Genomic DNA, 25188 nt, shown 5'->3' on the forward strand with positions numbered 1-25188 from the left:
CAGTTGTAGCTCCCATTTTGCGACGGCTGATAAAGGTTTTACATGGGCATCTCTTATCATTTGGAGAATATGAGGTTCCAAAATCTATGCCAATGGTGGGTCCATCACTGAGTTTTCCTTCTGCTTGATTTGGTTCAGTCATGGTAGCCATCAACATGCAGATGATCGGCTACATCAAGCATGTTGGTCCATCCAACCATCGGAGTATGCAAAGGCTCCTGAAGCTACTGTAGTGGTATCCTGTCCGACTCAGGGAAAAATTCTTGGTCATTAGTGGATGTCGTGGATGATCTTCTTTAGCTGGGTAGCCATTCACCGAGTCACGATCATAGCCTGCAAGAGAAAGTTGTGCACTCCCTAAGGGATGTATCTGTCTCACGGTGTGGTGTAAGTTCATGTGTAGTGGAACTGGGAGATGGGTTTAACCTTGGGTAAGCCCTTGGTAATGTCCCACACTTGAGGACCCAGTTCGTGTGTTGTTAGAGGTGCAGTGCAAAACTTAGGGTGACAAGTCTAGAAGTCCTGCCCTTGATGTGCCCTAAGCGTGAAGTGAGAGAGGGGCTAGGTGTAAACCCTAGGTATAGTGAGTGAAGTGAGCCCTCGTGCTTTTTTCTTTTCTCTTTTTCTTTTTCTTCTCTTTTTTTTTTGAAGAATTGCATACAAGGAAGATGTCCTGGCTAATGCCTATCACTTTCAGCCGGATTACGAGGCGGTCGCCAGCATTGGGATAGAAATGCGCGACTTTGTAGATATTCTTTAATACCGGCCTGGGCCTTCAGAGATATGGATGACAAGAAATGATGATTGCACCTCGTTAAATGGCTATCACTCATATCCTCTAAGATTTCTAGGCAAAAGGAGGGAAGCAGGGTTGCCCTCATCATTAGTCTAGTCATGGCTCTACTATCTATCCCTAGGTTGATGTCAAAAAATAGTGGAGAGAGGTGGGCTTCCTTGGCTGTGGGTCTCTGTATTAGTAAGAACTTGATAAGCCTAAGATAATTACAGATAGTTAAGAAGGCTAGATCTGGGCAAGAAGAAAAATCTGCGAGGAAGCGGTTGATAGATGGGAGGAGATCCTCTGACCTAAAGACTAGGCATTCCTCGGGGCTCTAGGCATTAACATTATATATCTTAGGAAAGTCAAATCCCCATGAATATTTCGATCATAGTCAACTCCATGCCTACGGGGGTTGGGCATGTAGATGGGGTCGTTGCGTTCTTCAGGAAACGAGCTGCAGAAGGCGGTCCACGCGTCAAAATTGGTATCCCAAATCCTCCTCCACCACTTCGCCTGTGCCTCGTAGCCTTGGACGGTTTTGGGAACCTTGTTTACCTTGTCTTGCCAGTAGTCTTAAGGCTCTTGCCTCCATCTAGTTATTATGAGGCTTCTTTCCTCTATCCACCTGTTTGCAAGATCATTAGCCAGATCCTTGATCTTGGCTAAAATACCTAGAGGCAAAGTCCAGAGAGCGTGGATAAGCAAATGAAAGTTCAAACAGCCTCGTCTGAACTCCTGTTGACGCCATATGACCAATTCCTGAGGCCAATCGATAGGATGGGGATCCCCCCGTAGTGGGGCAGGCTCTTCAGGGAATTGTCCTCACAGTGATCGTGCTCTGCGTTGGGCTTCCTCTGCTAGTTCTTGTCTTCTTCTTCTGGCTGCCACAATGCGCTCGGGCATATGGGCATCTTCGGGCTCTTCAGGCAGGAGGTCTGGTAGAGGCGGACTGGCCATTCTTTGTTGGTCTTCTTCAGCATCCTGCTCAAAGTCCGGACCCTCTTCGACATTCTGCTCGACAACTAATGGAACCGCTTGTGGTGGTGGTGGGGTTGCACATGCCCTTCAAAACCAAGTTCCTTAAGCTCAACAGTGGACGTAATTCCTGTGCCTGTTGGAAGCTCCCATTCTTGAAGGCCATACTTTAGTGCTCGAGTGGTCAGTTCCAGCTTCCTTCTTACCTTCTCCACTGAATCATTGCCCTCCACCTAGGTGACGTGTAGTACTGTGCTGAGAAAGGCTTGTCTTTGTGTGTTGGCACATACATCAACAACTTCTACCCTGGACTCCACAAGCACTCTCTCGCACTTAGCCACCGCCAAGCGTTCTGTTAAATCCCTAACTCTTTCAAAATTGTTTCTTTCCCACTCACTGGCTCTCTCGTCCATCTTCTTTCTTCCCTTCTCCAACTCACTTGCCAAGGTTGTCACAACCTATTGCTCATTCGTTAAGAACCAAAGTCAATTCCTTTCCCTAGATTTTCGAGCCAACTGTTCTTCAGCAATTTCTTTTGCCTAATTTGCAATGCTGAATCTTTTTTCTGCCTCAGCAAATAGCTCTGACTTTTCTTACACAAGCTGCTCGTGACTTTGGATCTCTGCGAAGTGCAATCTTCTTTGGGTGAAGGCCATGACCATGAGGGCCTCTATGTCTCCCTTGGTAATCTCCAATGCATCTTGCAGTCATCGTGCCTCATTCTGCAGCCTTTGTGCTTCTGCTGTGGGAACTCCCGGCCTTTCCTGTTCTAGGAACTCTATTTCCCTCTCCAATCTGTCTTGTTCTTCAAGTTCATACCATAGCCGGAAAGCTATGGCATCTTCTTGTTGCTCACTTGGCTCGTCCTCCTGAGCTGTACCTTTCCAGTTCAGCAGTTCTCTGTTGCAAGTCAGCATACTGCTGCACTAATAACTTCAAGCTTCGCTATTCTGCCACCAAGTTTTGCTCTTCATCTTCCAGCCTTTATCTTAGACGGCTCTCATTGTCCTGGGCTTCCTTGGTCTTCACTTCCAGCTGATCTTGTAGAGTTTTCACTTCCCTTCTTCGGTTGGCTCCTTGCTTTGAGACTTCCAGCCTTAAGGCTACCAAAATTTCATTTTCTTTCTCTAACTCCACCAGGGCTATTTTCTTTTCTTCTTTTTCCTTGTCCAATTGTGCTAGAAGCTCAGCCACATAAGCGTCATAGTCGGCACCAGATGGCACGGGAGTAGGGGCTGTAGTGGTTGATGCCTCTAGCTTCTGTCGTTTTGGATCTTGCCTAGACTCGGCATGTGCGGCAGCGGGCCTTTTTGCTCCAGCTTCTCGTACAATTTCAGCCACTTTACTAACAAGTAGCTGCATCATGTTCATCAATTGGACCATGTCTAGAGAGGGTGTGGGTTGCAGGGTGGTTGTGGTTGTGGTTGTAGTGTCGATTGGTACTGGCACAAAGGAGGAAGGCAGGGAGTGCAGCAGGCACTTGCCCTTGCCTACAACTACTGGGACCATTTCCACACTGCCACTTGCTTCAACTTCATGGCGAAGACTCAAGGGATCGATCTCTCCTCCCCCATGGGTTTCTTCGACAGATCTATGAGTGGCCTCTGCCAACTCAGCAAGTTCTTTCATTCTTAGTTCTTCAGCTTCCTCCTCTGCCTTTCTTTGCCTCTCTTCTTCTGCACTCTTTGATTCTTCTCTAATTTTTTCGAGTTCTTCCTCTTCTTTTTTCCTTCGTTCCTCCTCCACCCTTCTTGACTCTCTTTGAGCCCTCTTAATCTCGGCTCGCTCTTCTTTGCTCAATCTTTCTTTCTTCTCCTTCTGGCTCTTGTCACTCTTCTTTTGCTCCCGTGGTTTAGCCATTTGAGTAGGTGGTACCTCCGGCTCTCCTTTGTCAATTATTGTCCTTTCACTCGAGCCTTCTTCCCCGCAGTGAGGTGAGCTTCAATGCACAGCTTACTCTTCATCTACACCAGCATCCTTGATAGCCTCATGGATGATTGCCGTCAGGACACCGCTATATCTAATTGTGGAGGCTTTCGACTCATCACTAACAAAAACCCAAGAAAGAATGCGTGTGACAATTTGATGTGCTGCTTCAAAGGTATGAAACTTGGAAATAATTCAAAAGCAACATCTATTTCCTCCTTGCATTCTTTCCTATTTAAATTCAATTAATCATTTTCATCCATCACTGTACCTTGCTACATCACTTGGCTCTCACTTTGCTCTGCTCCGCTTCCCCCCTTCCCCCCCCTCCTTAAGTTTTAAAGGAATCCTTCCTAGGATTAGCAAGAAAAGGAGGAGGACTCACATGGACCTTGTGGGGCGAGTTACTTGGCCAACATCCAAGTATAGAGGTTAGGGTTATATTCAAACTGGGCATGACAATCAAGTTCACATAGTCATATGGAAGCTTGGGTGATATAGGTCAAGACATCATGAAAGATGTCCCCGGAGTTGAGGCGGCAAGCAAAGTGCAGTTCCTCTTCCGTAAGGAATTGGTCAATGCAAGGGTGGGCTAACACATGGTCATCTAAGTGTATGTTGCGTGTAATGGCCAAAACCCTAAACGAAAGAGGTACCACATAAGTAGGGTCGTGTTCAATTGTTTTGATTGCCCTTCTTTGCTCGGCATTGGTCATGATGCGGCAGCCTTTTTTCTCCCATTGGAGTTGCAAGGCATACCACTGTTGTAAGAACGAAGAATCAGAGCTGGCAAGCTCCGTGAGCTCCTCCAGTTCTTGTTCAGGTGCAAAGCGAGCAGGCTTGCAGTACGAGGTAATTAGTCTTCTGAGAATGGCTTGCTCCTTTGAGATTTCTCCATTAGCGATTAATTCAGCGGCAATTTTGGAAAGTTTCACGGTCATAAATTCGTAGTCTTCCCAAGTGCATGGCAACGCACGAACATCAGAAGCAAGGGGTTTATCGAGAAGTCCTAGGTCAAGGCTCTCATAGCTCCTAGCGAATGTGGTAAACGTATTATTCAACACCTTGATGCATGTCACTACACTATCTCCCGAGGTCTCAGCAAGATCCTTGGCCACTGAAAGGAAAGATCGTCTTTCATACAAAGGCCTGAGACCTACTGGTGGTAATGGTGCAATCGGGCTGGACAGTGGTGACTCTATTAATGGTGTCACAGATGGGACTTTGCACTCAGAAGCACTTGGAGATGCTGCAGGGAGCTCTAGTGGCATAGGAGGTGTGCTGCATTCTATCTCACCCACCGGTGCTTGTCCAGCTTGCTTTGCAGCCTAGGCTCCGTATGTGCAAGCCTCTCTAGCTAGAGTGAGATTGCTTAGAGTTGAGCCTCTTGAATGTCCACTCTTAGGCACCCATATCCAGGGGTTACCCTCATAGTATCCTTGTGCTCGCAAGAGATCTTTGGGGATCCATCGCGGCATGGTCGTGCGCCTACGTCGATAGCGTTTGAGATGCCTCTTAGGCTGTGACTGATAGTTTTTGCGTTTAGGAGCACGTTTCTGCGGTTTACAAGGAGGTGGCCCTTGTCGTTTTCGCACCCATATGAGCCTGGACTCCTTGGCCTTGTGAATGGCCTTGGTGGGCCTAGTTCTAGCAATTTGAGCGTGGGGTGAGATATCATAGCCCTTTTCCCTATGCTTGGTCATAGGCGTGGTCGTAGGAGTCTCTATCGGTGGCTTTGCAATTGTAAAAGGATCAAGGTAACCCTTGCTGCAATTAGTCACTATACGCACATTGCCTATAGCAAGATGAATGTGATCTAGGCTATAGTCCACATTGCAGTTCGTCTGCTTTTTAAAAGTGCGACCTAGTAGTGACTTATTACCGGCCCCTTTAGTGTTTGGCAACACATAAAAGAAGACTGATATACTTTCAGACTCGATAGAGACAGCCACTTTACATTTTCCTAAGAGTGAGTAAGTGTTGCCCACGAATGGGCTGAGTTTAGCGTTTGTGGGCTGTAATTTAGGTTGACCAATGAGTGTCCAATGGTCATGCGTCAAGATATTATAGTCGGCACCTTCGTCAATCAAGGCATCAGAAGAATACGTCCATTCTGCAGTGACCGTGATTCGTAGGTAGGCGGGTGCCACTGTTTCTTCATCTTGATCTCTCAGTTCGGTAATAGTGGCCACGCAGACGTTGATAGGGGCTTCAAGCATAGGTGGCTCGTGCAATAGATGGGAAGGAGGATAGTACTTTTTCATGCGACTGCCATTGATAAAACCTATTCCTTCACCTTTGAGCGTCTCCAATTCAACATTGCCTGTTCTACTAATTATACGTACTCGGAAAGGTCCTAGTCCTCGAAATTTCATTTTCTGTTTGTGACCCTTCACAGTGTATAGTAGAACGAGGTTCCCCCTGATCAAAGTTGCGTTGTTTGACATGCTTGTCAACCACATCTTTCTTCGTGCCTTCTCACAAATCAGAGCGTGGGTGGCTAAGAGTCGAGTCTCCATGAGACGCTCTAACTCCACTAAGCGGTTGGTCCAAGCATCTCTTCCCTCCCAACGCTCCTGGGCTACTAGGGACAAAGAACTCTAAGGGTAGAATGGCCTCCGTTCCATAAGTCATCCTAAAGGGCGTCTGTCCTACAGCCGTCTTATACGCTGTACGATAGGCCCACAAGGCCGCCATTAATTTGTTATCCCAGTCACTTCGTGATGTGGATACCACCTTCATAAGCACGTTGACTAGGATTTTATTCGTGGATTCTCCTTGGCCATTTGCTTGAGGGTAGTAGGGCGAGGACCTTCTATGAATGATTAGGAAGGTCAAGAGCAAGTGGGATATCACTTCATTAATGAAGTGTGTGTCCTAATCACTTACTAGTTCAATTGGACAACCAAAACGTGAAAGGACCTGCTCCCACAAGAACTTCGCAGTGGTTCTAGCGTCATTCTTCCTAGTGGCTCTTGCCTCTGCCCACTTCGTCAAGCAATCAGTTGCCACAATGATGTAGCTTGCCTGGGAGTACTGTGCCGCACGACTGATAGGTCCAATGAAGTAGATGCCCCATTTTTCGAAGGGTTGTCATGCTATTACAGGGGTCAACTCCATCTTATCCTTGCGCACAGGTACCTTAGTCCTCTCGCACTCATCGCAGTGTTTTACAAATTTAGCAGCATCACGAAATAGGGTGGGCCACCATAGTTGGGATTGTAGCACCTTACTGGCTGTTGTATCCCAACTAAAGTGTCCTCCAGCTATTCCACCATGCGCTTCTCTCAATACATCGTGCATCTCGTACTCACACACACATCTACGCAACAAACTGTCTTGTCCTAGCCTATAGAGTTGGTCGGCGATCAATTGGTATGGCCGGATCTTTAAGATAAGTCTCCTTAGCCTGGCTTTCTCAATAGGTCTCTCAGGTAGACCATTCTCTAGCACTTGAACTACATCATAGGCCCAATATGGCATCAAATCGGCTCTAAACAAGTCTCTTTCGCTAGACAGGCCAAAGAAATGAGCGTCCGATAGGTTGTCGGGTATGCGTTGTCCAACAGCTTCTCCTGTGGGTATACCGGACATGTAATTAGCCATGTAGTGTTGCTTTCCCTTACGTACAACCATAGAGAAATCGAATTCCAACAACAGAAGTAACCATCTAGCTATGCGACCTGTAGCGCACGGCTTGTTCACAAGATAAAGTAAGGCTTGATGGTCAACGAAAAAGACGAAGGGGGTGGCCAACAGATAATGCCTAAATTTTTTTACAACAAACACCATGGCTAACCCTTCCCTTTCTATAGTGGAATAGTTCATCTCCGTTTCAGTGAGCTGCTCGCTGGCAAAACTCACGGGGTAATCTAGGTTATGCTCACCAAGCTGGCATAGAACAGCTCCAATAGCAAACTTGGAGGCATCTATGTGTACATGAAACGTTATGCTCCAATCTGGGGCTCATAAGATTGATGCAGTGGTGAGAGCCTTCTTCAACTCTTCATATGCACGCTGGCATTCCTCAGTCCACTCGAATACGATCAGCAGCTTGTACAATGGTCTAGCAATCAGTGCATAATTCGGTACAAAGCGTCGATAGTATCCCATATGGCCTAAGAAACACTGAATGCCCTTGTAGTTAATGGGTGTGGTGGGTCGACAATGACCCTGACTTTTGAGAAGTCAGTGGCAATGCCATTCCTTAACACTACGTGCCCTAGGATACATCCGTGTTTCACCCAGAACTGGCACTTTAAGGGGTTCAACGAGAGGTTGTATAACAGACACCGTTCAAAGACAGCTTTCAACTTTTCTAAGTGTTCGGCCCAACTAGAGTGTACGCATAAGTCGTCTACGAACACCTCTAGCTCGCGTCTAAGCATATGCTTAAAGATTGTGCACATTAATCGTTGAAAGGTCGCAAGCACATTCATTAGCCCAAAGGGCATAACAATGTAGGTGAATACATCCCACTCTGTGGCAAAGGCAGTCTTGTGCCTGTCGTCAGGGTGCACTTGAACTTGATTATAGCCAGAGAAGCCATCCAGAAAGCTGAAGACTTCTTTGCCTCCTACCCTCTCCAGCATGTGCTCAGTATACGGCAAGGGGTAGTTGTCCCTCTTCGTAGTGGCATTAACTTTCTTGTAATTCACGCATACTTGAATTTTACCATTTTTTTTCATAACGATCACTATAGGTGATACCCAATCCGCGTGCTCAATCTCATATATAAATCCCGCCTTCAAGAGCTTATCAATTTCCTCCTTCACTGCATAGGCGTGTTTGGGATTCATAGGGTAAGGTCGTTGCTTTGTTGGCACCGCATCTGGAACCATTGGGATATTATGGGTCACAACCCTAGGATCGACTCCTTTAAGTTCCTCCAAGGACGAGGCAAACACATCAACATACTCTCGTAGAAGAGCAACAAGTTTAGCTTCCTCATCCTTGGTCAAGTCGTCAGCAATGAACACAGGTCGAGGCTTCTCGCCTTCCCCTGCCAAGTTGACTTCCTTGACCTTGGCGGGTCCCTCAATTGGCTCACTGGTTTGCCCTTGTCTCTTTGCTCCTAGCAGAATTACCACTCTATCACCCTTCTTAAACTTCGTGAAGCGTTTGGGGAGATCCTGCGGCTTCTTTTGCCTCTCTGCTTCTGAGTCCTTAGTTCGCTTCCTGGCCTCCTCCTTTAGCCATCTGCGCCTTAGGTGGACTGGCAAGTCCCCTTTGGTGCGTCTGACCTTAGAGGGTTGGGGTATTTCGGGATCACTCTCCGTACTAACTTCTGACTCCGAGTTAAACTCACATCCCTCGCTTGAGGAAGGAGTTTCGCCAGGGGGTCGTAATTCAATAGGTGTATCCGTCTTAAGCACTGGAACTACCAATGGTTGCGTCACTCCTACCTGCTCGTAATCCATGGCTCCTATGTGCTCCAACCAGGATCTATCGCACTCCTTCCGCATGACTTCTCTTTCATTCCAGCCTGCACTTTCCCTTCTAGGCCTAGAGTCTGCCTTGATCTGTTTGATCGTTCTCCCTTCACTGTCATATTCTATCGTGTCTAACTCTTCTTCACTCTCGTCTCCAATAGAGCGGCAGTCCTCGTACTCCTCATCATCAGTGTCTTGCCCCTCTAACTGCTCCTCATTCCCCAGGCTTTCCTCTCCAATCTCGTTTTTGTCAGTGACTAAAGCCCAATTGTATAATAGGTTCAGATTGTGAATTTTGGTCCATTTCCGCTCAGGCTTAGCCAAAAGATCACTTAGGGGTTTTAGATTGGCAACCATGTTGCCCTTCAGTTTATCAGTCAGGTACTCTATGATTCCCTGAAGCTCGAGCTTGTTGGTGGGGATATGGAACGAGACCGGTTTCCTTGGGTTACGTAAGCTTCCTGCCATCATGCAGTGTGGCACGATGGGCTCCCTTGCTGGCATGCTTGGGGATTTAGCAGCTTGCCTATATAGCTCTTCTTTATCTGAGAACGGTAGGTCAATGGTTACCAAGACGTGCATCCAATCCAACTCGTCCTCAGGGCAAGGGATGTACTTGGTCAATGACCCATAAGGTTTGCTTGCCTATGCATCACCTTTTAGCATGGTTGAGATAGCATCAACATCGGCTAGGATAGTCTTCCAGGTATCCATCTCAACCCTTACCGCTTCTATTCTATTCCCCAAGAAGATGAGATTGTTACCCCAATCTTCAATAACTCGAGCATTCCTCATCCAGGGTTGGCCTAGCAGTATGTCGTAGTCCACTCCCTTCATGACAATGAAGTTCACAGAAAACTGCACCCCTGCGACCTTCACTGGCTAGCTCTTTAAGACCCCGAATGGTCTGACCTTCATTCCGTTGGCCAATGTGACATTAAATCTAGTTGTTTCCACAGGTGGGTTTCCCCAGGCCTGTAGAACTACGTGGCTCAAGACATTGACACCGGCGCCTGTGTTTACGATTCCTTTTCGTGTTACATCCCCCAAGGCTAAGATAGGTAAGACTGTATGCATCTCAGTGCCTTCCCAGAAAGCATTGGCGTGCAGTGACCTTGGAACTCAGTGTAGCGTTAGGTTTGGAATCTGTGTGACTGCGTCTTGCTCTTGCAAGTCAGCGGCAGTGTGCTCCTCTTTTCCCTCCACCTAGTGCTTTAATTCTTGCCATAAGGAAGGGTGCTGCTGAAGCAGATCTCCTAGGCTCAAGGTTACCGACGTGGTTACAAAAGTGGTGAGGAGGTTGCTGGGCGGTTGCCTTCCTCCTTGGTCAACACTCGTTGGCCATATGTCTTGGTTATCTTGCTGACATGCTTCTTCCTGCTCTTCCCTCTGTGGCATCTCATATGGTGTGGATGCATTTCCCGATTGAGGTCGTGACGGTGAAATGGATGTACTTACACTAGAGAGATCTTCAATTTGATCTTCCAGTATGGGCTCTACGTCCTTGAGGTGTTCCTGGGCATCCTTGACCCACTCCTTGACTTTGGCTATAGCCTCGAGTTGCCGTTTGGGTTGGGGGTATTCCCCTACCTTGGCACTCCCTAGTTCTGCTGTCTTAGGAGCTGAGGTCTCTTCCTCTGCATTAGTGACCCTCTTTCCTGTCACTAGCGTTGTAGCTTCCTCAGTCTTAAGGGTAATCTTTGCGTCTATTCTCTTTCTCCTTCTCCTCCGGCTTTTCTTTTCCAACGAGGCTGCATCCAGGTTACTTGGCCTAGGCAATGAGATGCCTATATGTTTTGTCTGTGCTCGCGCCATGACATGTAGTGGGATGAGCATATCCTCACTGTCAAAGGTCTCCACATTGAACAGCCCCAAGGGTACTGAGGGCACGTTGGCAGAACTAGTTGATGGCTTCCATCTAGGACAATTAGAAAATAGGTGTGTGATTCCACACTCGGTGCATCGAAGGTCAGCTTTGTCCTTGTTTGCATGTTCCCTTTCCGGGCAGCGTGATGAAATATGGCCTGGATGACCGCAAATACAGTATGAGATTGGATCTTGGCTTGGTCCTCCAAAGCCTCTGCCTCTTCCTCTACCTAGCGCCATCACCGGTACTGGTCGGTAGTCCATCAAGACTAGATTGCCTTCCTCATCATAGGATATGTATGGGTTCACGTAGGTCTCCTCTTCACTAGGTTCTTCCACATAGTGAACAGGAGCGTCACTCGGTGGATGGGTTACATAGGGCCTTGGTGGTCTGGGTATGCCTGTTGGGTTCATCTCTAGCCTAGGAATGGCCAGTCTTATGTCATTTGGTGCTAGAAGCGCCAACTGGGCTCCCCTGCCAAAGAGGTTAGGTGGCTTGTTGCCTAAGTATGAACGGTTGTATTGATGCGCATATGGGAATCTCCTTGGCAGTCTGCAATGTAATGCGTCATGACCGAACCTACCGCAATTCGAGCACGGCCTAGATCTAGGATCTTGGCACTCGGCTGGGAGGTGGTTACATTTGGTCTTGCAATCGCGCAAGCTTCATTCTCACCTCAGCCAGCTCCTGGCCTTGGTCAACACTCTTTCCCTTATCCTGTATGCTAGAGTTCTCTCTCTCTCCTGAAACTGTTGACCGCTCTGGAGCTTTCTGACTTGTACTGTCCCGACTGGAGTTCCTCATGCTTCGCTCCCTAAGCTGATCGTTCACCCTTATTGCCTCTTCAAAGACTCTACCTAACACGTCTCGCTGTAGAGTGGAGTTACTAGCCAAAGCCTTATAGAGATCCTCGCTTCGAATTCCATTTATAAATACGGTAGACACAGCCTTCTCGTTAGGTCGCTCATTTTCAAGGATCCTCTTAAAGAGGCTATGCAATTGAGTGACATAGTCCCTTACGTCTTCCTTTTCCCTCTGACTGACATTCATCAACCGGACGATGAGATTGTCAGAGTACCCTGCCTCAGAGAATCTCTTGATAAAGAGGTCCTTAAGACGGGCAAAGTTTGTGCGCTCAGCTGCATCTAGACTAGTATACCAAATTCTCCTCTTATCACCTAAGCACAAACCGAAAGCTTGAGAGCATTGTGCAAGGTCCGTGAGACCATTTGCTTCGCAAACTTGTTCAAATTGCTCCACAAAGCTATATGGATCATTGCTAGGTTCATACTTGTCTAGCTGCTTTGCTACAATAGGAATTCTAGATTGTCCCTTTGCCCCTTGTGTGACCCCTTGCGGTGGCTAAGTCTGTTGCGCTCTGCTCAGCAGAGTATTGTCCGTGAGCCACTTGGCTACGAGTTCACTCAACGATAAGTCAGCCTCTGCTGCTCGTTCTCTCTCTGCATTTGGCCCTGCTTTGGCTGCACCAGCCAGGGCTAGCACCTCGTACATGTCTACATCTTATTGGAGTTTCCTAGCCTTCTGCTCGTGGTTATAGGCAATTATACTCTCTAGCGCCTCTCGAATCGCCTTTCTTTCCTCTTCTAGGCTTGCTACCACTTCCTCTACTGGTCTACCCTAAACTACCGTCCTAGTCAACAAGTCATACTCATTGACTAACTCCTGCACTAAGACTGGGAATTCTCCCAAGTCCAGTCGGTCCTCTCCTTGTCCACCTCGTGATCTTGACATTTCTCCCACTTCCAGCTCCACAAGGTCGTCAATCAAGTTGAGTAACTCTGGCAGCGTTCAATCCTCTATGTTGTCGCCTTCTGGATCTTCGTGTCCTCTTAAGGTCCTACTGATGGGGCTCTCAGACACCCAACTATATTTTGGGATCTTCTCCTAATAGTGGGTTCCTTGACATTATTATATCTCCTGATAAGTTCCTTGTTATTGAAAGCAGTTGTCAATCTTATTCACAAGTTGTGCTTCGTGCTTTCTAGTGCTCAGTGCGAAAACAGGCTTTTTCTTTTCTTGTAGTGTACCTTTGGTGATAAAATCACAAGTGAGGTGCGGATGCAGAAAATGCTCAATGCAAACTCCACTCTTCCCCTCACGTTTGTAGCCTGATATGGCTCTAAGCACAGTTTCTGGCTGATCTAAGGTCTTATTAAAAGTCCATGCTGCGTTCTCTATTCTGCTTCAGGGTTGGTTGGTTGGTTACCGAAAGTCAAGTCAAGTTCTAAATTCGGTCCGCTCAATGTCTAGCTGTTTGGGGTGAATCCTCAGTTATCCTGTCTGGTCTCTGGCTTCTAAGGGCTAAATTGGGTTCCCAAGGGGAGTCAGAGATGTGAACAGGGTGGCCAAGATTGTCAGGCAAGTTCAAAAACCCTCTATTTTAAGTTCTGGTGAAGTGGTCCAATTCTGGGAATCAGACGGGCTGGTCCGATTTTAAGACTCGGACAGGATGGTCCGATTATGAAAATCGGACAGGGTGGTCCAATTGTGAAAATCGGACAGTCTGATTTATACTTTGGTCTGATTTCCCTAGTCGGACAAGGGGATCCGAATCCTACAATAGGACGAGTGGTCCAATTGTGGTGCTAGGACCAATGGTCCGATTCTCACACCAGGAAAAGTGGTCCAATCCTTACAGTTGGTCCGATTTTGAGACTAGGACACGTGGTCCGATTTTTGCACTGGGTCCAACTGCTGAAATCGGATCGAATGGGGTGGTCCGATTCTCGCAGTCGGACGGTCCGACTCCAAAAATAGAATGGTCCGATTCTGGGAATCGAACCCAGACAACTTGGTCCGACTGCGCAGACGACAACCCGCGGGTTACGCGTGATGACTCAAGCTCAGTGTCTACTCCATGGAATCATCCAGTGCCTTCCAGATAGGTGCAAAACACTACAAGGAAATGCCAGACATAATTGGAATCACTGTGGTGCTCGAATCGAACGGCACTCCAAAATTTGTGCCCCTATTTTCATGTTTCCAGAAGCAGCAGAACCCTTTCTGCTTTCCTTTTTTTTCCTATTCTAATCTTAACCCAATGCAACAAAAACCAAAAACAGAGATGGAGATGGATGGTCCTACTCTAATATTCAACAACAAATCAAAATATTTACTTGCTCCAAGGATTAAAACCTCCTAAATCTCCTAACTATCTCGAGCACCGGTTCAAGCTGCAAACCCTACTTCTATGCTCGATTCGATACGCGCAACGCTCGAGGCTCGATTCCGTCAGTCCCGGCAATGGAACCAAAATGAAAGGGAGCTACGGAGCTCTACCCCGAGACCTACGAACTGCTTATTGATCAAGCGTTTCAAACCGAGCAGCCATAACTACCTCTCACATAGCCGACGCGCAATGCATACCTTACGGATGTAGTGAGCTTACTCTTTTACAAGGATTCGGGAGCGCTTTCACAATTAATGGTGTGCTTTTACTCTTTTCTTTTCTCGAGGCGACATTAAGGCCTCTTGGAGAGGTCATCATTCAAATTTTTCAAGGTCTGACTTCCATCCGGGGCGCCTTTTCCTTCCTTTGTCCTGTGCCCTTTCGGTTATCTCCTTTTTCCATTTTCCCGCTCCTCAGTGCTGCACTAAACAATCTTATTAAGTGCTCTATAATCAGCGCAAAGTCGCATAGAACCATCTTTTTTCTTTACCAATAAAATTGGCGAAGCCCAAGGTAAATTGCTAGGCTATATAAACCCTTTGTCAAGGTAATCCTTAATTTGTCTTTCGACTTCTCGGTGCTGTGTTTCACTTAGCTTATAAGATGGTTTAGAAACAGGGTGTGTATCCCTATCTATGTCAATTGGGCGATTTACATCACCCCTATCTAGTGGAAGGCCACTTGGTAAATCAGAAGGAAACACAGATTTAAATTCATCTAATAAACCACTTAATTCATTATTTACATTTAACTCACAAACATAAAAAAATTGTTGCTTAATATTACAAAAAGTAAAAGTGTCCTATACAAGGAGAGACCATAACATATATACCTCACAAGCTTCCTTCTTTATCAGCTTTTGAGCTTTAAGGGAACACATCAAAGGATTATCAGATACTTCATGTTCACCTTGAATCACAAAAGTCTTACCATCCCTTTCAAATTCCAGTGTATTATGATGATAACTACACTTTAAGGATGGTTCCAATCCCCATAGCCACTCCCTCCCTAAAGCAATATCAGCTCTTTTCATATTCATAATTTGGAAATCAAGCTTATCTTTATATCCTTGGATCTCGATTTCCAAATTGAATACCATTGTATCCCATATTTCATTATCCTCACCTTACATCATACGAACAACATATTGATGCTCACTCTTTTGTTGGGGAAGTTTCAACTTTTTGACAAGTGCATAATTTATGAAGTTGTGGGTGGCAGAGTCATCAATCATGACTCTAACCCTCTTTCCTGCTATAAATCCATGCACTCTAACTAAATCATGCGGCCCAAAGGTAGACTGCCACATAGAAGTTAACATACAACACCTGTGTTGTACATCCTTGTGCAAGACCTCCAAAGATTTATACTTTTCATGCCCCTTTAATTCCAGGGTCTGCACTATATGGATTTGTTTCTCTTTTCCCTTGCCCTTGTTCTTATCCTTTCCTTTATCTTTCCCCTTTTTCCTTTGAGGGCAATTCCAGGCAGCATGATTAGGAGATAGGCAATTGAAACACAGCCTTTCTTTTTTGGCCTTATCAAAATCATATTGACTGAACTTTGGCCTTACATATTGTTTCTTTTCAAAGGGTTGTTTCTTACCCTTAAAAATGGCATTTTCCTTTTAGATTTACCTACAAATTTTGAGGCTTCAAATTCCCTAGTCTTGGGCTCCGTATCAGTGAGACTAGTGAGTGCACCTAGACACGTATTATCTTCATTGATTAGTGCAAATTTAATTGCCTCTTCAAGCGTCTTAGGTGAACTCCTTTTCACTTCCTTTTTACAGGCCTTATCTAGTCCCCTTATGAATCCTCTTGTCTTTTGAAATTCATCTATTCCTTCCAATTTGAGGATTATCTCACGATACTCCTCAAGATATGTCAACAAAGGTCTTCCCTTTTGTCTGACAAAATCCCACTTTCCATTTCATTTTCAGGAAGGAATTCTTTCAAAAAGACAGATTCAAATTGAGCCCAAGTCTCACGTATTTTATTTGCTTGCTTTAAAGTTCTCCACCATTTATATCCCTTTGGTCCCAAGGTTAAACTAGATTCCAATGCTTGAAGATGTGGTGGAGTATTCTTTAATTTGTGCAAATCTTCTCATTTTTGGAGGAAGTTAAAGATAGTATCTTTATTTCTATCTTTTTCCTCCCCATGAAACTGAGGGGGTTTCATATCTTTTAACACTGGGTTATCCCTCAGCTTTTGTTGGGGTTCCCTAGGGTCTCGCATAGTCACATCTAGATCTTTCAATGAAGATGGAATATCTAAGGTCTCTACCTTACCTTTATCCCTTTCTAGTAATAAGGCCAATTGGGATTTTATTTCGGTGAGTGCTTGAGTTAGCAGCTCCAATTGAACCCCCTGTGCTTGCACACGAGCAGTTAAATCATCAAATTGTTCTCGTGTAGCAAAAAATTCTTCCCAATATTCTTCTTGTATTTCCGTTTCATGGGGATCCACCATAGGTTGGTCCCTGGAGCTAGAACCTTCGGTTACCCCCTCTCTCTCTTTCCCCTCCATCTATACACTGAAATTAGAAAGCAAATATAAGAAATTTGCGTACAAAGATGAGGTACTTCCCTGATTACAAAGATAGGACAGATGTCGATGGCCTCTGTAAGGTAGAGATGGCGCAAAGAACTGTGCAGCTAGGAACACAGCCTGTCGACAAGAGTGCTGGCTAAGGGTGTGGTTAAACACCCCCACCAAGTCGCGTGGAAACAAGGCTCTGATACCAGTATTAAATGCAAGACTTAGCCCAACCGTAGTCGCCAACATGGACATTGACGATTGGTGTGGCCTGACTTGACACCATCCGTTGTGATCGCCAACACAAAAAGTAACGATTAACGTGGCCCAACTGCAGTTCTCATCATGATCGCCATCACGGACGTAGTCGAAGCAGCTCTAATACCAGTATTAAATGTGGGAGTCCTTTCTATGCTGGGAATAAAGAGCCATCATGCCTTTTATATATACACGGGTATGAACACACCCTTAGCACATTGTACTTTCATACATATATCTATCTAAAAACCTAAAGTGGTACACTCGTCATTGTACCGAAAAACATGTTCACTCTCTACTTTGCTCTCTCACACTCTATTTGTCTTTCTCACTGAGCGTAACGACTGGCTGCCTCAATCTCTGTGCCTAATCGATATCCTACAAACTAGTATCACAGCTAGCAAGAAACATCCAAGGTGCTGCAAGAGTTCGACGAATAGCAGTTGAGAGGCAATCGACAGGAGCAACGGGCAGGTTGCAGGCAAGCTCGTATGTTGCAGGAGTCCAACGAGTAGCAGCTGAGAGGCAGTCGACAGGAGAAACGGACAGTTGACGGGCTGATGAGAGTACAACGGGCTGGGTGAACAGGTGACGAGCTAGACAGGTCAGTCGCGTGAACAAGCGGGCGACAGCTACACGAGGACAGCAGTCATCGGCACGTGACAGTCCAGCACGTGACGGCTTCAGCGGGCGATAACGACGTGACTGAACGGGACGCCTTGGACGGGGCGACATTCAGTCGACGACCTATTCCACGGGTCAACGGAACCCATAAAATTATTGAAATTATACCAAAATTATTGAAATTATTGAAATTTTACTCATCTGAGTGAAATTTCTCAACATTGGACCCATAAAAATTGGGGCTTTTCCCAAATTTGGAGAATGTGATGTGACCATGTTGTTGCCATGACCAAGCAACCAAGTGTCTCTTTGTGGCATGGCCGGTTGGGACACATGAGTCAAACAGGAATGAAAGTCCTTTCTCGTTTGAATTACTTGTCATGTCTTCGTTATGCTGATTTTGAGTATTGTGATCATTGCATTTATGGCAAACATGCACAAACGTCTCACAAAAAGCCTCTTTCTTTGAGATCTTCTCCTCTAGAGTTAGAACATTCGGATGTATGTCAAATGCCAAGATTATCTTTAGGGGAAAAGAAATATTTTTTCACCTTTGTCGATGATGCTACACGGAAAGTATGGGTTTACCCTATTCGTAGCAAGGATGAAGTGCTTGACAAGTTTAAAAAATTCTTCGCATTGGCTGAAAATCAAACAGATAAGACACTTAAGTGTCTTCGCTTTGACAATGGTGGGGAATATGTGTCTAAAGCCTTTCAGGCATTTTGTGACAGCAAAGGGATAAAAAGGGAGCTCACTGCCCCTTATAATACACCCCAAAATGAAGTTGCAGAGCGTATAAATCGGACCATACAGGATAAGGTCCGTACGATACTGTCTCATTCTGTATTACCCCATGGTTTTTGGACAGAGGCTGTTATGACAGCCATTCACTTGATTAATCGGTCACCAAACAAGTCCTTGGGGAGGGGGGGGGGGGGGGGGGGGGGGGGGGGCAGTTCTCCAAGAAGCGTGGTCGGGCAAGCCACCTTCATATGCTCATCTGAAAGTGTTTGGCTGCAAGGCTTTTGTGCACATTCGTAAAGAGAAACACAGCAAACTTGAGCCAAAGTCTTGTAAATGCATTTTCCTAGGATATGGTGACGAGGGTGAAATGGGGTATAAATTGTGGGATCCCGAGAAAAGAAAAGTAGTACGCAGCAATGACATTATCTTCCGGGAAGATCACATGCACAAACAGCCCGAAAAGACTGAGGAGGTCCGTAGGGTTGTATTCCGGGAAGAAATACCTTTTGGACAGAAAAATGTGCCCGCTGTACAGCAGCAAATACCTGCTGTAAATGAACCTGTAAATACAGAAAATGATGCTGGAAATGATCAGCCAGCTATTGCCCATGATAATGAGCCACTACATGTGCAGGAACAGCCAGGACAGCAAGCTGCTGATTTGCAGGCTGAAATGCTAGGACAGCATGCTGAAAATTGAAATTTGCAGGAACGGCCAACAAACAATGACCATTGGGTTAGGAAATCATCTAGGGCTACTAGACAACTTGGCAGGTTTGTTCCTAGTGCAATTAATGTGGCTGATTATGTCATGCTGACAGACTGTGGTGAACCGTCTTGCTTCAAGGAAGCAATGGACAGACAGGACAGAAACAAATGGTATAAAGCCATGCTGTCAGAGATGGAATCTCTTAAAAAATTTGGCACTTGGGACTTGGTGCAGTTGCCTAAAGGGCAGAAAACCCTTCCATGCAAATGGGTTTACAAGATGAAGGTCACTTCTGGTTCCTCACCAAAGTACAAAGCAAGATTGGTTGCAAAAGGGTACAAGCAGAAGCATGGAATTGACTTTGATGAAATTTTCTCTCATGTAGTCAAGATGACTACATTGAGCACCATTTTGGGCTTGGGTGCAGTTGAAGATATGGAACCCATACAAATGGATGTAAAGACTGCGTTTTTACATAGTGATTTGCATGAAGACATTTATATGCAACAGCTTGAAGGGTTTGTTGAACAAGGGAAAGAAAAAATGGTATGTAAACTCAGAAGGAGTTTGTATCGGCTGAAACAAGCACCAAGAGAATGGTATCATAAGTTTGATACATTCATGCAATCTCAAGGCTTTCATAGAAGTCAAGTGGATCACTACTTGTACACCAAGAAGGCAGCAAATGGCAACCTGATTATCTTGGTTTTGTATGTTGATGACATGCTGATTGCTAGCAGGGATACTCATGCCTTGGACTCACTGAAGCAAAGTCTTCATGGCAGTTTTGACATGAAGGATCTTGGTGATGCAAATCACATGCTTGGCATGCGAATACTCAGAGATAGGTCGAAAGGATTACTCTATCTATCTCAACAAGAGTATATCTCCAAGGTTTTGCAGCGTTTCAATATGAAGAGGGGGGAAACGATTGGGATTCCATTGCCTCCATATGTGAAACTCAGTGCAGAGGGCAGTCCTACATCTGATGATGAAAAGGCTGGCAGGAATACTCATGCCTTGGATTCATTGAAGCAAAGTCTTCATGGCAGCTTTAACATGAAGGATCTTGGTGATGCAAATCACATTCTTGACATGCGAATACTCAGAGATAGATCGAAAGGCTTATCTATCTATCTCAGCAGGAGTATATCTCCAAAGTTTTGCAGCATTTCAATATGGAGGGGAGGAAAACAATTGGGGTTCCATTGCCTCCATATGTGAAACTTAGTGCATAGGACAGCCCTACATCTGACGATGAGAAGGCTAAAATGACCAAGATACCATATGCTTCAGCTATTGGCAATTTGATGTATACTATGGTTGCTACACGTCCTGACATTGCTTTTGCAGTGGGAGTGGTTAGTAGTTACATGGCAACCCCTGGCAAGAAGCATTGGGATGCAGTGAAAGGTATTATAAGATACCTCAAAGACACAAAGGAGTTGTGCATCTGCTTTGGAAAGTAGAAGGCCTTTACAAATGAAGACTCTGCTGGTCATGCGGACTGCAAGAAGTCCACTTCTGGATATGTGTTTACTTTCACAGGTGGAGCAATCTCTTGGATCTCCAGGCTACAAAAGTGTGTTGCATTGTCTACTACAGAGGTAGAGTATGTAGCTGCCACTGACGCATGAAAGGAAGCTTTATGGCTTTCACGTGTGGTGGGAGAGCTTGGCATCACAGAGTTACATATTCTCCATTGTGATAGTCAGAGTGCTATCATGCTAGCACGGAATCCTGTCTTTCATGCAAGACAAAGCACATACAAGGGAAGTACCACTTCATTAGAGATGTACTTGACAGCAAGAGCATTGAGCTTGTCAAAGTGCATACAGATGATAATCCTACAGACCTTCTCACAAAGGGTCTTCCAGCAGAGCGGTTTGCTTATTGCCGACAGATGATGGGAGTTGGATAGATATATTTATTTCAGCTTTGTACATACCTAGACTTAGCTGATTCTTTTCTCCTCTTAAGGCACATTGCCTTTAGGTGGGAGGTTGTTGGGAATAAAGGGTCATCGTGCCTTTTATATGTGCACGAGTGTGAACACACCCTTAGCACATTGTACTTTCATACATATATCTATCTAAAAACCTAAAGTGGTACACTCGTCATTGTACCAAAAAACGTGTTCACTCTCTACTCTGCTCTCTCGCACTCTATCTGTCTCTCTCACTGAGCGTAACAACTGTCCGCCTCAATCTCCGAGCCTAACCGATCTCCTACATTCTATCGGTGCCCCCCCACTCAGCTATATCGAGAATGAGCACAAGAGAGTTGTCTTCGATTCTCCCCCTAGCCACGTCTATGAAGTTGTTGGCTAGAACCCCAAGTCGTGTCTCTCCCGCCAACCGTCCCCTTCGGGTAAGTTATACTATTTTAAAACTCACTCACTTCCTAGGCTCCCCTTGACCCCGTTCGGGTGCCCAAGGCCCCCAGACGGTCATCTCTCGCACTTGTTTCCCAAGTATTACACCATAAATGTAACATCTTTGATCCCAGAAATCCATAACCCTGGATAGTGGCCCAAATCCCTCTCTGAACAAGCAATGGAAGCACCCTTGAATCTCATAGAACATTGGACATCTACATATGTAGTGCTCCTCTATCTCTGGCTCAAGCTAACAGAGCTAGAAAATCCTGACTTCCGAGGGAAAGGGGTCTCTATTGTATCTACCTATCTCAATCTAGAGTTGGTGTGACGATGTACGGAGCTTTCCAATGGCGCATCGTACACCATGAGACGTGCATCCATGTATCTCGGGCGCATGACAAAGCCCTAGGGTGATATGAAGAAGATGATTCCGATAGAAAGCCATCTGCATCCACAAATCTCGAGTAGGTGTCATGCATGTCATGGCAGCATGTATTTGATTAGTGTCCATCTTGATGATGTGGTTCAATACCTCTTGGCTGAGCTCCAAGTGAGGGAAATCCAAGTTGTGCTGTAGTGGTAGGAGGTGATCTATGTGTAATCCATGTATCTGTAGCCATGCCTCTATCAAGGCATACCATCACTCAATATCTCCTTGTAATGCTAGCTATCTAGACGACTCTAGTGCGAGTCAGGAGTCTCTTTCTCAGTATGGTCCAAAGCCTACGCAAGGTCACCTCTAGAAGAGGGCCTCTACCACTATGGGTAGTGCTCCCATCTCTACTCCGATGATCTCATGTGGTACCAAGGGTTTACTGCAGATCATCCATGAAATCATTAGTACTAGGGATCTCTTTATTTGCTCCCCCCCCCCCCCATATATCTCCTCCCCCCTGGGTAGTGGGCTGATCTTGTGTGGCTCTCCTCGTGTGGTAGAGCCTCAATCCCCATATGGGAGCCCCATACAGAAGCACTAGTGTGACCAAAGTGTCAAATAGCCAAAGCTTCGGCCTGAGGCTCCTGGAACTGTATGCATGCGCACTCACTCTCTAGCGACCCTAGAGCCGCATAGCCTCGTGTCAATCTGTCCTCTGTCATTCCCCTCAAAGTGAATCTCAGTCTTAAAATGTAATCCACAAGTAAACATATCTGTGGACAACCTCCACTATCTCCTCTCGATATGTGAAATGGAATACTAATCGCTGAGAGAAGTATAAAGGGGGATTCAAGATCGTACTGAAAGGGGGGAGATGGTCCATGTCAATCCCATATCCTATACGATGTTTCTCGACCTGTGCATACCATGAAGTCTCATATCCTACTTGAGCTAGCTGCATAAAGACCTTGAAGGGTCTCCTAGGTACTCTATCTAAATGCATGTCACATACTCTGTGTATGAAGCTAATGGTATGAAAGAGGGTCTCCATCATAATGGGGGGTGCAACAAACTCGGCTCTAATAATCTCATCTTGTAATGATGGTTTGCTGCAGATCATCCGTGAGAGCATAATGATCTGTCTGTGTCCATAGGTATGTAGCTAGGCCAAGGGTCCAAACAAGTGCACCATACATCATGGCCGGTGTGACCAGCATGTCAAATAGCCACCTCCATGTGCGTGGCTCCTAGAAGTGTGCCCTATGGCACTGTCTCTCCATCATGGCCAATGCTGCGTATCCTCATGTGAGTTCCTCCATGTGTCCTCCGGCTCCTAGAGTGAAGACTGATCTCCTCCTCACTAGGGTTAATGTGTGGAAGATCAAGATCTTGGTTTTTCCAAGATTAACCATCAATCCGCACTGTGTACAAAAGTCAAGAAGGATGTGGAGATGTTGCTATAGACCCTACTATAATTCAAATACCATAACAATATCATCGACATAAAGCATAATGGAGACCAGTATACCTATTATCTCCACCCCATTGCCACCACCTCCTCATGTGATGTGATCTTCTACCTTGTCAATGTAGAGACCAAATAGCGTGTGGGAGAGGGGACATCCCTGCTCCACTCTAATGGTGCTAGAGACCATGTTTGAAAGTCCTCCTAGGCATCTCATTCGGCCTACCACCCTCTCATACAATGTATAGCTGCCCCAAATCGTGTTTGATGGGATCCCTACTACTCTCAATCTACCTTTCTCTGCATATGCACTAAGCTTTGCCTCTATCATTGCTCCATATATCTTTGCCAATGTGTGGCCCACCATGATGGTTCTATAGTTATTTGGATCTAGTGGGTCTCCAGACTTGTGGATCGCATGATGGTGTGGTCCACTCACTTGGGAAGCCCTTTGCTTGAGCCCTATTGGACATAAAAGCAAGGAGAGGAGCCAGAATGTCCACCATATAAATGAAGTGCTCACCCTGTATGCATGTGTGATCCATCGATCGTCCATGTTGTAGGCACTCAATCACTCTCCTCACCATATCGTGAGTGAAGGAGGGGCATGTGATAGAGGGGGGCTCTAGTGGGTGGAGAATCGGTGGTTGGTGTGGTACATCATATAGCCCCTCTGCATAGAGTGCCATGTCTCTGGGGTCACTGATGTGTGTGGGGCAATGAGGCTCCCGCAATCTACGCCATGTTGTGGCTACATCTCTGCTCATAAATAAATGGTGTAGATCCCAACATTGTGCCTCCTCATATGCTCGTCATTTACGACGAATCAGGGTTTGCATTTTCCTACGGACTTCCCTCTCTATAATGGTCCCTAATCCAATCTGAAACCAAATACGTTTGTATAGCTCTCTGCACTCCTCATCGTACCATCTATTTTAAGGCATGGTGCCCAATTGGATGGATCTAGTAGTGTGTGTGGAGTGTGGAAAGCTTTGTAGAGCAACCGAGTGGAGGACGGAGTTGAGCTGGGAGGTGAGTATCCCTAGGGGGACATTATGTTGAAGCTATATGTGTGTGGTGGCTACATATATGTCTGCTAGCTCGTGTTTGAAATAGAAAGTGGTGGGCGGGGTATGTGTAGTGGCCGGGATATGTGGGTGTGGTGAGGATAGGGTGAGGGATAGGTAGGTATGATTTGCTCCGATCCGACAGGGGGGATGATGAAGGATTTGACTAGTTCCATCGTCTCAATGGAGTCTAGTACATAGTTCAATGTGCTAGAGCTGGTGGGCTAGAAGCAGATCAATTCTCTGGATCCAGGCCAACAATTCTTCATCCCGATGTAAATGATGAGATGGTGTCGTGATCCTAGCATTAGTAGGTACTCACCGTAGTAAGTACTATCTCCTCCAGTATTAGCAAATATCCTACATGTGCTTACCTCCTCCATATCCATACCTGTAGTCTCCCTAGATCCTCAAAATCATATGTGTCGCACTGTTTGCTCTGTGTCCTAGCATTAAAATCTCCTACCAGGAGAATCTCTCCCTACATCCTCAAAATCATATGTGTCACACTGTCTGCTCTGTGTCCTAGCATTAAAATCTCCTACCAGGAGAATCTCTCCCTGTCGAGAATAGTGTACAATCTCATCTAATAAGTCTGTGAAAGGGGACTCTCCTCCTCCATACCCCTCTCCCTCCTATTGTTGAGGCTCCCCGGTAGCATATCTCAACCCCCGTGCAGGAACGTAGCAGAGGGCAAAATATAGCATCCGGCCTCGGGAGATCTCCAATCTGACCCACATGTGAAGTGCATCAGGATGTCATACCATGATGTGAAATCTTATCCTGTAGCTCCAACCTGATCAGCACCACCACTCCTCCTTATTCTCAGGTGGTGCCCTGATGTCTCATGC

At 45.9% G+C, this 25188-nt stretch overlaps 1 protein-coding gene and 1 pseudogene across 1 annotated transcript in view; both read right to left on the minus strand.

Moving 5' to 3' along the window:
- TOR (target of rapamycin) overlaps positions 1-25188 on the minus strand; it is a 165008-nt gene that overhangs the window by 94922 nt on the left and 44898 nt on the right. The window lies entirely within an intron of this gene.
- LOC148039410 (uncharacterized) lies at positions 21526-24726 on the minus strand (annotated as a pseudogene).

Source organism: Lygodium microphyllum, chromosome 2 (assembly GCF_053477565.2).
Source record: "Lygodium microphyllum isolate KBCC chromosome 2, Lygodium_microphyllum_v1.1.10, whole genome shotgun sequence".
NCBI lineage: Eukaryota > Viridiplantae > Streptophyta > Polypodiopsida > Schizaeales > Lygodiaceae > Lygodium > Lygodium microphyllum.